The sequence below is a fragment of the Eretmochelys imbricata genome, chromosome 1 (assembly GCF_965152235.1).
Source record: "Eretmochelys imbricata isolate rEreImb1 chromosome 1, rEreImb1.hap1, whole genome shotgun sequence".
Taxonomy (NCBI): Eukaryota; Metazoa; Chordata; order Testudines; family Cheloniidae; genus Eretmochelys; species Eretmochelys imbricata.
The window spans coordinates 3236054-3248842 of record NC_135572.1 but is presented as its reverse complement, the minus strand read 5'-3'; the positions used below and the strand labels follow the sequence as shown (position 1 = coordinate 3248842).

Here is a 12789-nt window from a genome sequence, read left to right as displayed (position 1 = left end):
GAGCAGTTTATTCTTTCACTGCTGTGGTCCTGATCTCTGAACACTGAAACATCACTTGGATGTATCTGATCTCTCAACCATTTATAGCTCTTCTTCTTTTATTTTATTTTTAATGTTTTAATATTTAATTGCTAAGGGATTGGCAGTGTCACGATTATTGGGTAAGATCTGAGTTATATATTGACCTGGCTAAGTGGTTGATCTCTTGAGGTTAGAATGAGTCTATACATGGTGAATCTGACCACTCATCATGGAGTCCAGTATCTGGGTGGTGAGCCGAGTGCTGGGATACCTCAGGAGACTGCAATTGTGGCTTCCAGTTAATCAGTGTGGTGAGACAGAAGTTAACATTTGTTGCCATAGGCGGCGAGTTATATGGGCCCGTGGTGCCCAGGCACCAGGAATATTCCTGGCCCTGGCTCCAGCAAAGTTTGGGACTGAATCTCTGTCCTGGCCCCACCTGCCACCCCCTGCACATTTCCCGGGGTGTCCCCCTAGCCCACCTGCCGCCCCTGGGCGATTTAACATGGCCCAGGATGCCCCAGCTGCCACCCCCAGCAGCGCAGTGGAGCTGAGCGGCTTCCTGCACGCTCGCTGCTCGCTCGGTGGCTGCTGGCCCGTCCCTGCAGTCCAGGGGCGGCTGTGTCTCCACGTGCTGCCCCTGCTCTGAGCACCCCTGCAGCCAACGGGAAGCTGCAGGGAAGGTGCCTGGGGGCAGCAGTGCATGGAGACCCCCGGCCCACCCTAATTAAGAGCCGCTGCCAGAGGGGGTGCTCCAGGTAAGCACCGAACCCCCCACCCTCTTCCAGAGCCTGTACCCACATCCCCTCCCCCCACACCTCCTGCACCCTGCAAACTCCATCCTGCACCCCCACTCGCTCCCCCTACACTCCCTCCCACTGCCAAATTCCCACCTGCACCCCCACCCCTCCCACCCCTCTTGCACCCAAACTCCCTCCCAGAGCCTGCACTCCTCACCCCCTCCTGCATCTCCACCCCCTACCCAAAGCCTGTCCCCAGCACTCAAATTCTCTCCTGGAGCCTGCACCCCAGAACCCCTCCCCGACCTAAACGCCCACCCAGAGCCTGACCTCTCCCCCCTTCTGCACCCAAACTCCCTCCCAGAGCCTGCACCGCTTGTGCACCTCAATTCCCCCCCAGCCCAGAGCCTGCACCCCAATTCCATCCCAGCCCTTCACCCACCCTGCACCCAAACTCCCACCCAGAGCATGCACCCCAGACTCCCTCCCCCAGCCAAACTCCCTCCCAGAGCCTTAGGAAGTTGGTGGGGAGAGCTTGGAGGGGGGCAGGCTCTGGGCATTCTGGGCACCACCACAATTTCTACAAACTTGCCACCCCCGTTTGTTGCGGGCTTGGTAGAATCTGTGGATAGAACAATCACCAGTCTAGGGTGGGGCTGCCCCATTTCTCAGCAGTTTGCCTGAATCTGGCATCCTCAGCTGCGTCCCACTGAGGCGCGGTGACATATGGGCACCACTGACACAGACTATTGCTCACTAGTCCCAGGACTCTCTTAGATCTGACACGTATGGTCCATACAGTAGCACAGAGGCCTGGTGCAGATCTCTGTTGTTTTTTCTAGTGAGGGGATCTCCCCTGATTTCAGGGGGGCTGCACCTACTTCCACCAACTAAGGATTTAGCCCAAATAATTTAACTAGAGAGAAAGAATCATCAGAGACCAGTGAGCTGGGATTGAAGAGTCCCAGCTCTGCCACAGATTCACTGTGAGACCTTGGGCAAGTCAGATTCGCACTCTGAGCCACAGCCTCTCCATGTATTAAATGGAGATTATTATTATTTATTATTTCCAGTGCGCTGATACCAAAATGTCCTAATCAGGGCCTTCGAGGGTGCACCCTGTAGAGTTCTAGGCACTGTGTGGTCCCTGGTAAACAACCGAGACAAGGCTGAAGACTGAGCTGTGTGGAAACCTGTTTTTGCGGCCATAGTGTTTAGCTGTTTCTTTAATCATAGAATCATAGAATATCAGGGTTGGAAGGCACCTCAGGAGATCATCTAGTCCAACCCCCTGCTCAAAGTAGGACCAATCCCCAACTAAATCATCCCAGCCAGGGCTTTGTCAAGCCTGACCTTAAAAACTTCTAGCGGAGGAGATTCCATCACCTCCCTAGGTAACCACCTGCCTCCCAGGTTCCCATCCACTTTTGCTGCCCCTACTAAATCTTCCCAGTTTGCAAGCAGCAGGTCAAGAAGAGCTCTGCCCCTTGTTGGTTCCTCCAGCACTTCCACCAGGAAATTGTCCCCTATAGTTTCCAAAATCTTCCTGGATTGTCTATGCACCACTGTATTGCTCTCCCAGCAGATATCAGGGTGATTGAAGCCTCCCATGAGAACCAGGGCCTGTGATCTAGTAACTTCTGTTAGTTGCCGGAAGAAAGCCTTGTCCACCTCATCCCCCTGGTCCGGTGGTCTATAGCAGACTCCCACCACGACATCACCCATGTTGCTCACACTTCTAAACTTAATCCAGAGACACTCAGGTTTTTCTGCAGTTTCATACTGGAGCTCTGAGCAGTCATACTGCTCCCTTACATACAGTGCAACTCCCCCACCTTTTCTGCCCTGCCTGTCCTTCCTGAACAGTTTATATCCATCCATGACAGTACTCCTGTCCTGTGAGTTATCCCACCAGGTCTCTGTTATTCCAATCACATCCTAATTCCTTGACTGTGCCAGGACTTCCAGTTCTCCCTGCTTCTTTCCCAGATTTCTTGCATTTGTGTATAGGCACTTGAGATAACTCACTATCATCCCTCTTTCTCAGTATGAGGCAGCCACCCCCCTTTCGTACTCTCCTGCTCTTGCTTCCTCCTAGTATCCCACTTCCCCTCTTACCTCAGGGCTTTGGTCTCCTTCCCACGGTGAACCTAGTTTAAAGCCCTCCCCACTAGGTTAGCCAGCCTGCTTGCAAAGATATTCTTCCTTCTCTTCGTTAGGTGGAGCCCATCTCTGGCTAGCACTCCTCCTTCTCGGAACACCATCCCATGGTCAAAGAATCCAAAGCCTTCTCTCCGACACCACCTGCATAGCCATTCGTTAACTTCCACGATTCGACGGTCTCTACCCAGGCCTTTTCCTTCCACGGGGAGGATGTATGAGAACATGACTTGCACCTCAAATTTCTTTTTCCCCCTTTCCAGAGCCACGGAGTCTGCAGTGATCCACTCAAGGTCATTCTTGTCAGTATCATTGGTGCCCATACGGAGAAGCAGGAAGGGATAGTGATCTGAGGGCTTGATGAGTCTCAGCAGTCTCTGCGTCACATCGTGAATCCTAGCTCTTGGCAAGCAGCAGACTTCTCGGTTTTCCTGGTCGGGGTGGCAGATATATGACTCAGTCCCCCTGAGGAGAGAGTCCCCAACCACCACCACTCGCCTCCTCCTCTTGGGAGCGGTGGTTGTGGAACCGCATCCTTAGGACAGTGCATCTCATGCCTTAATGTAGTGCCAATCTTTAAAAAATGGAAGAAGGAGGATCCTGGGAACTACAGGCCAGTCAGCCTCACTTCAGTCCCCGGACAAATCATGGAGCAGGTCCTCAAAGAATCAATCCTGAAGCACTTACATGAGAGGAAAGTGATCAGGAACAGTCAGCATGGATTCACCAAGGGAAGGTCATGCCTGACTAATCTAATCGCCTTCTATGATGAGATTACTGGTTCTGTGGATGAAGGGAAAGCAGTGGATGTATTGTTTCTTGACTTTAGCAAAGCTTTTGACACGGTCTCCCACAGTATTCTTGTCAGCAAGTTAAAGAAGTACGGGCTCGATGAATGCACTATAAGGTGGGTAGAAATTTGGCTAGATTGTCGGGCTCAATGGGTAGTGATCAATGGCTCCATGTCTAGTTGGCAGCTGGTGTCAAGTGGAGTGCCCCAGGGGTCAGTCCTGGGGCCGGTTTTGTTCAATATCTTTATAAATGATCTGGAGGATGGTGTGGATTGCACTCTCAGCAAATTTGTGGATGATACTAAACTGGGATGAGTGGTAGATATGCTGGAGGGCAGGGATAGGATACAGAGGGACCTAGACAAATTGGAGGATTGGGCCAAAAGAAATCTGATGAGGTTCAATAAGGATAAGTGCAGGGTCCTGCACTTAGGACGGAAGAACCCAATGCACCGCTACAGACTAGGGACCGAATGGCTAGGCAGCAGTTCTGCGGAAAAGGACCTAGGGGTGACAGTGGACGAGAAGCTGGATATGAGTCAGCAGCGTGCCCTTGTTGCCAAGAAGGCCAATGGCATTTTGGGATGTATATGTAGGGGCATAGCGAGCAGATCGAGGGACGTGATCGTCCCCCTCTATTCGACATTGGTGAGGCCTCATCTGGAGTACTGTGTCCAGTTTTGGGCCCCACACTACAAGAAGGATGTGGATAAATTGGAGAGAGTCCAGCGAAGGGCAACAAAAATGATTAGGGGTCTGGAACACATGACTTATAAGGAGAGGCTGAGGGAACTGGGATTGTTTAGTCTGCAGAAGAGAAGAATGAGGGGGGATTTGATAGCTGCTTTCAACTACCTGAGAGGTGGTTCCAGAGAGGATGGTTCTAGACTATTCTCAGTGGTAGAAGAGGACAGGACAAGGAATAATGGTCTCAAGTTGCAGTGGGGGAGGTCTAGGTTGGATATTAGGAAAAACTTTTTCACTAGGAGGGTGGTGAAACACTGGAATGCGTTGCCTAGGGAGGTGGTGGAATCTCCTTCCTTAGAAGTTTCTAAGGTCAGGCTTGACAAAGCCCTGGCTGGGATGATTTAATTGGGGATGTGTCCTGCTTTTGAGCAGGGGGTTGGACTAGATGAGCTCCTGAGGTCCCTTCCAACCCTGATATTCTATGATTCTATGATTCCAATTGGTGGAGTCTCCTTCTGTTCCCTTCCCTCAGATGTATCATCTAATCCACTCTCCGCATTAGTACCTGTGGAAAGAACTTGAGAACAGTTGCTTACCTGTATCTGCGCTGCTGGTACATGGACGCTCCCCTTTCTTCTTCTGGAGGTCACATGCTGCCAAATTTTTTCACCGTCCTTCTGTCCCCGCAGTGCAGCCTGTTCTGAATCTTCAAAACATTGTGTCCATAGAAGCCTATCCTGACGTCTGTCCAGGAAATCTTCAGTTTCTGTTATGCAACGCAGGGTCGATACTTGTTTCTCCAGACCTTGAACCTTCTCTTCTAATATGGAGACCAGCTTGCACTATGTACAAAGTCGCTTCTGTCCTGTGGAAGAAAGATAAACATGGCACATCCAGTGTAGGTCACAACAGCTGAACACTCCCCATCCATATTACCTTCCTTCTACAAGCTTCCTCACGAGTTGTAGTAACTACTCAGAGAAGCCTGCAACATGTTAGCCTCACTTGGCTCTCCGCAGGTGAACTCCCAGGCAAACTCTCTCTGTTCGCCGCTCCTCTGGTTAGCAGCTGAAAAGGTTTTTATAACAGTCAGACCCACTCAAGGCTCACCTGGAACAAAGCACTCCCAATTCACACTTTTCAAATAATCAAGCACACAGTCAAACTGACAAACTCTCCCTGCAACAGACATTCAGATATTTACCAACACATCCCCCCAATGCATCATTTAGCATACCATCTGGAAGGATGGTCCCAATGATGGAATGATTTGCCTCTGCTCCACTTGGATGTTCTCCTTCCCTGAGAGTTTCATCCTCTTCAACAGCACAGACCGGGGGCGGGATCATTTTACTGTGTCCTGTAAAGTCTCATCTATGTACCTCTCTGTCTCCCTTAGCTCCTCCAGTTCAGCCACTCTGGTCTCCAAAGCCTGTACATGGTCTCTGAGGGCCAGGAGCTCCTTGCACTGAATACACATGTAGGCCACCTGCCCATAGGGCAGGTAATCATACATGCTGCATTGGGTATAAGAAACTGGATAGCTCCCACTCAATCGCTGGACTTCTGCCTGCATTCTCTTTTTACTTCTGAAGCTTAGAATCATAGAATCATAGAATATCAGGGTTGGAAGGGACCTCAGGAGGTCATCTAGCCCAACCCCCTGCTCAAAAGCAGGACCAATCCCCAATTAAATCATCCCAGCCAGGGCTTTGTAAAGCCTGACCTTAAAAACTTCTAAGGAAGGAGATTCCACCACCTCCCTAGGCAACGCATTCCAGTGTTTCACCACCCTCCTAGTGAAAAAGTTTTTCCTAATATCCAACCTAAACCTCCCCCACTGCAACTTATTCCTTGGTTGTTTTGTTTTTATCAGGGGGTGTTTTTTTGCTTCTAATTTAAATATGTTTAAGGAATATTAAGTATTTCAAGCCCCGACCCCCACACTCTCACCTCTATAGTCACTCACAAAACTCTCCTGTTAGCTGCCCCCTGGTTAAGGGTTGATGGGTGCTAAAGGGTTTAGGGATCAAAGCCTCGTTAAGAAGCTCTCAGCTGTCTGCCTTGCCTAGCAGGCTTCTAGGCATAGCACCCACATGGTCCACACACGGTTCCCCAAACAGACAACACAGTATATTTCAGTCCAGCAGCAAGAACACGACACACACACACACGACAACAAACTTACCCTAAGGGTCACATAATTGTCCTCTTTCACCTGCAGAAATCCCTTGCAAAACACCCCTGTTAGCTGCTCCTGTTCACTAGCTCGAACTTCTATAGACTGTCTTAAAGAGACTGAGTTAGTTTTCACAAGCACATCAGGAACAAACTCCTGAAAAATCAGGACCTGGATTGAGATACACCTCCGTTACCCTTCTCTTCATCCCCGAGAGGTCAGTTATGTGATTGCTCCCCTCTCAGAGGTCTGTTACACGGTTCCCTCTCAAAGCCTGAATCAGAGGTTGGATTCCTGGGTGCACAGATGCTGAATCATCCATTCTGTCCTGGCTATCCTCCCCCAAGTGATCAGTGAGGAGACATTCCTGTTCTCCCACTATTCCTCCCACATTTTCCTTCTCTCGGGCCCCCTCTAGGACACATACCTCTATGCTCTCTAGTCTAGATTGCAATCTACCTGCTGCTCATCCATAAAGGGCTCACAGCTAAGAGCCTGGACAGTTTTCTCACCTGCAAGTTCCACTCCCCATGCCCTTCTTGACCTGGTGTTACCTCCTCGTGCATAGTTAAGGGAGCTCTTACCCACCCTGTCACTTGTGGCTAAGATTCCATCACCCTTCTCTGGGATCCCCTCTGGGACACACCTCCCTATGCTCCCGAGAACAGGATCTATCCCTGGTTTAGCTGTGACAGGCTTGCAACTAACAGCTGAAACAGACTTCTCACAGATAGGCAATATAGTCTCCTCCCTCTCTGAATAGACACCATCCTCAGCTGCAGGGCAGAAGCTGGTCTCAACCACTCCCACCCCTGAAACCATGGAAATAAGCAGTTTCTCCCTGCTGCAGAGGAAGCAAGAAGACTTTCTCCCATTCCCTCAGCTGTTCCTGGGACTTTCCTGTTTCTGTCTGGAGTCCCAGCAGAATGATTCTTCTTGCTGCTGGCAGACCCCTTAACAGCTACATGGAAGAAATCTTTGCAATTAGCATATCAGTGGGGTTATTATCTACTACCCCACTGATAATACAGCTTCCAAACACTTGGTTTCTATGTGCACTTTAGCCAAAGGCACAAGGATTTTGTAACCTCCTACTAAAAAAACCCTCTGAAATCTGTCCTGGCGGTATGTTACCTTCTGGCACTGTAATCTGCCTAACCACACGCATCTCTGCCCCTGTATCTTCCCACCCAAGGTGTTTCCTGCAATTAATGCTGACAGCCTTTATGTGCTTAATGCCTGGTTATGCAGAGGCTAACTTTACAAACCCGTATGATAAATGACAGGCACATGGGGGCTTCTGTGCTCATGGTTGCAGTATTCACATGGGATGCCTGCTTCCTCCCAGCATAGGGTATTTATTCCTCAAGTGATCAGTGGAATTACAATGATAGCACCTTCTGGAGTTCTCTGTTTTTATTGGTTGGGGATTAGAGGAATGGTTTTGGGGAGGCACGTGCCAGCTGCACAGTTAGCCTCTTTCTTCCCAGCGGTAAAATGGGAACCCTGCTTCCTACCATGATTAAGCATGGTGTTTTTTCACAATAGATGCCTGTGTTTGTTGAAAATCATCAGCTAGAGAAGGCATCTCAGCCATAGTTTTGCAGTTTCACGTTGGAGTCTGGTTTAAAGATTTTTTGTTGAAGAATTGCCACTTTTAGGTTTGTTATTGAGTGACCAGGGAGATTAAAGTGTGCTCCTACTGGTTTTTCAATGTTATGATTCCTGATGTCAGATTTGTCTCTGTTTATTCCTTTGCATAGATACTGTCTGGTTTGGCCAATGTACATGTCAGAGGGGCATTGCTGGCACATGATGGCATATATCATATTGGTAAATATGCAGGTGAACGAGCCCATGATGGTGTGGTTGATGTGGTTAGGTCCGATGATGCTGTCCCTTGAATAGATATGCGGACAGAGTTGGCAACAGGGTGTGTTGCAGCGATTGGTTCCTGGGTTAGTGTTTTTTTTGTGTGGTAAGCAGTCTCTGGTGAGTACCTGAACCCGAGGTGAGATGTGGAGCAGGGGCTTGGCACTGGAGGAAGGAATTGTGCAGAGGGCAGAGCCTCAGGGTACATTTAACAGAAATTAGAAAGGTGGCATCCTGATGAGTTAAGGAGTTGAACACAGAACGATTCCCCAGTTTACCACACTGACACACCACAGGAAGGCCAGGAAAGGATTTAATGTTTTTTTGACTATCTAATAAGTGACTCGGGGAAGAGGAATTAGCACCACGTTACCAGCCACCTCTGCACAGATATTAGTATGAGAGCCAGAGCACCAGGAGGAAACTTTTAAGTCCCTTTATGAGTAAAGAGATGGAGCAGCCTGTCTTGGATCTGTTTCGTGCTCACCCCGTAGATGATGGCATTCAGCATGGGGGGCACCAGGAGGTACACATTGGCCATGAGAATGTGGAAATGCAGGGGCACATTCTGCCCAAAACACTGTGTGAATAAGGAGAAAAGACCTGGGATGTAAAAGGCTAAGATGGCACAGAGATGTGAGGTGCAGGTCCCAAAAGTCTTGATCCGGGTGTCTTTGGGGGGAGGCTGAAGATGGCCCTGAGGGTCTGGATATAGGACATGGCAATAAAAAACACATCCACACCGGTCACAAAGAATACCAGAAAGAGGCCGTAATAACTACTGATGCGGATGTCACCGCAGACCAGCTTCACCATGGCCATGTGCTTGCTGTACGAGTGGGGGATGATGTTGGTTCTGCAATATGGCCACTGCTTGGCCAGGAAGAGATAAGGCAGTACAAGCATGTCTCCACGCAGCACCACAGCCAGGCCTACCTTGGCCACCACAGAGTTTGTCAGGGTGGTGGAATGTCTCAAGGGATCACAGATGGCCACGTAGCGATCAAAAGCCATGGCCACAAAGATCCCAGACTCCATCACTGTGAAGCAGTGAACAAAGTACATCTGGGTAAGGCAGGTACTAAAATCAATCTCCCTGAAATTCAACCAGAAGATGCTCAGCATTTTGGGAATTGTGCATGTGCATAGGGCCACGTCAGTGACAGCCAGCATGCAGAGGAAATAGTACAGGGGCTGATGGAGGCTCATCTCCCTCTTCACAATGAACAGAATGGTGAAATTCCCCAAGATGGCTATTGCATATGTGACGCAGAAGGGGATGGAGATCCAGACATTGGCCACCTCCAGGACAGAAATGCCCAGCAGGATGAAGGTGGAGGGGTTGGTGAAGTCGGTTGTGTTGGAAACTGACATGGAGTAGGGGAGAAGGTATCCAACTCTGAGGCAGAATGGTGTCTCCTGCACGTACTGTACATTCACTGGACTTTCTGTATGTGCCCAGGGTGCCAGGTGATGGTCGCAGTAGAAATTCCTAGGTGGAGAGACAATGTGAATATAAGACAATACATGCACAACTGGAGGCTGGTCTCGGGGAAGTGACATTTTCATTATTCAGAGAAATGGATTATGAAAAACTGACCCTAATAATGCCACTTCCATATTTGATGGTGCTCCATGCATCAATAATTCCTACACAAAGTGGTGTCGGAACCCTTAATAGGCACCAGCAGGAAACATGAGTATGGAAACTGGTTATCCGTCATTGCTCCTTAATGTAGAGAAACTCAGGCTAGAGAATACATTATGTAGGGAGATCCCCATTTACCCAGTTGCTCAAAATTTGAGATTAGAAAAAAAACCCAACAACCTGTGTGCAGACATATACTGGGGGAAATATCCCAGCTAGAACATACCTCATTAAAAAGACCTGGCATCACTGATCGCAGCTCAGTGGAAACACCTGCTCATTCACAAAAGTGGCCAAAACAAAAGCAATGATTGGATGCCCATGGAATTGGATAGAGAATAACTTGCTCTGGACATGCCCTCAATTTTGGTTTCCTCGTCTCTATAAAGGATATTGCAGATAGAAAGGGGGTTTCCAAGAGGCTGGGAGAATGGGGGAGGATGTGAGATGTGGACAGAGTGAAAAGTCTGGGACTGTCTAGTTTAGAGAAGAGACAAAGAAGGGGGTGTGTGATAGAGGAGAGGAAAATAAAAAATGGAGCTGATTACATTCAAATGGTCAAACAGAGAACTATTCCCAAACAGTAATATCTGTAGACACTTAGTGTTTCACAAGAGCTAGTTCCTCAAAGCTGAGGCAAAATGTCGGAAAAACTTATTGGGAGGAAAAAATAGGCAGAAAACTGGGGAGGGAAAATTGGAATTCTATAAGAAGCACTTATTGGATAGCTAGAAAGTCACAATTCTGTAGTCAAAAAAGTGGACAGCTTTGGATAAACACCTGGTTCAGTGACAAAGCAAAAACATTTTTTGTGTGGGGAGGGTGTGAGGGAGAAGAGCAATATATAACTCATGGGGAAAAGGTAAATAAATAGCAAATAATTTGAAATTGAAGTTGTGAAAATTGATCATGGACATTAAAGGCATGAGGGAAAAATCCATGTGTGGCAGGTCTCAGGATCACAAAGGAGGTTGTTCATTGCCAGCAGATCGAGGGACGTGATTGTTCCACTATATTCAACATTGGTGAGGCCTCATCTGGAGTACTGTATCCAGTTTTGTGCCCCACACTACAAGAAGGATGTGGAAAAATTGGAAAACGGAAAGCAAGAAAAATGATTAGGGGACTAGAACACATGACTTATGAGGAGAGGCTGAGGGAACTGGAATTGTTTAGTCTGCAGAAGAGAAGAGTGAGGGGGGATTTGATAGCTGCTTTCAACTACCTGAAAGGGGGTTCCAAAGAGAATGGATCTAAACTGTTCTCAATGGTAGCAGATGACAGAACGAGGAGTAATGGTCTCAAGTTGCAGTGGAGGAGGTTTAGTCTGGATATAAGGAAAAAAATTTTCACTAGGAGAGTGGTGAAACACTGTAATGCATTACCTAGGGAGGTGGTGGACTCTCCTTCCTTCAAAGTTTTTAAGGTCAGGCTTGACAAAGCCCTGGCTGGGATGATTTAGTTGGGGATTGGTCCTGATTTGAGCAGGGGTTTGACTAGATGAGCGCCTGAGGTCCCTTCCAAACCTGATATTCTATGATTTTATGATTCTATTATTAAGAACAAAAGAAATCCTAGAAAACATTTAGGCCAATTCCTAGTGGGAGAAAGGAAACGTGTTAATGTTTCACAAAAGGTAGATTTCTTCAATAAATATATTCGTTCTGCATTTGGAAAGAAGCAGTATGCGGTACTCATATCACGTCAGGTAATGAAATACTTTCCAGTCCATTAGCAGTCAAGGAGGAAGTAAAAGAGCATCGATAGTAGAACCTTAGAGATATGGACACCAGGGTTATGAACTGACCAATCCACCACAGATCTCATTCGGAACCAGAAGTAAACAATCAGGCAGCAGCAGAGCCAAAAAAAGAGAGGCACATACAGGGCAGTTCCATGTTAAACATAAACTATTAAAAAAGAAAGGGAAAGGTTTAAAAAAAGATTTGACAAGATTAGAAAACAATGGAAAAGCTGGTCTGGAATTAGTTAAAAAAAAGTCTAGGAATATAATTAATGCCAATCAACAACAGAGTTGATTAACATGTTTATCCCTTAATGAGAGTACAGGTTTGGTTGAGCAAGGGGATCACTCAATTGCATAAAGTTTGATTTCTCTAAAGTATTTGATTTACTAGGGGAAAACATTCAGATAAAAAATGAACACTACGCAATATCAGTAGAGCGTGTGTAAAATGGACAAAAAACTGCATAACTGACAGATCTCAGAAAGCCGTTGTCAAAGGGCCATTGTCACCGGAGAGGCAGGAGGCGTTTCTAATGAGGTTGTGCAGAGATCATTTCTGGGCCCAATGCTATTCAATATTTTCATCACTTACCTGGAAGCAAATAGAAAATCACTGCAGATAAAGTATGTGAACAACCCTAAGACTGGCAGAGTGGTTACATTGAAGTGGCTTAGCTGAATAGGATTTAAAAACAGATTGGCCCCTGTAACTAGTCCTGGTGGCCCCACTGTAAGTTAAGGTTGTCTGACACCTTAACCGAGAAGACTTCATTTTCAGTTGCTTATAAGTTTTGCCAAACTTTTATCATTTGGTCTTAAATTTCCCTCAATGGGTGTCTGCTTCTGGCTGAATTGTTTTTTTTCCAAGTTTCTGACCTAACAGTTCAGCCGATACTCAAATGGAGCTAGGAGAGATGATGCCTTGCCATGTTGAAAAAGTCTTA

The 12789-nt window shown here is 47.6% G+C and overlaps 1 pseudogene; it reads right to left on the bottom strand.

Moving 5' to 3' along the window:
* Window positions 1-8877: 8877 nt before the first annotated feature.
* On the bottom strand, window positions 8878-9824 carry LOC144278041 (olfactory receptor 52E2-like; annotated as a pseudogene).
* Between the last annotated feature and the right edge of the window lie 2965 nt (window positions 9825-12789).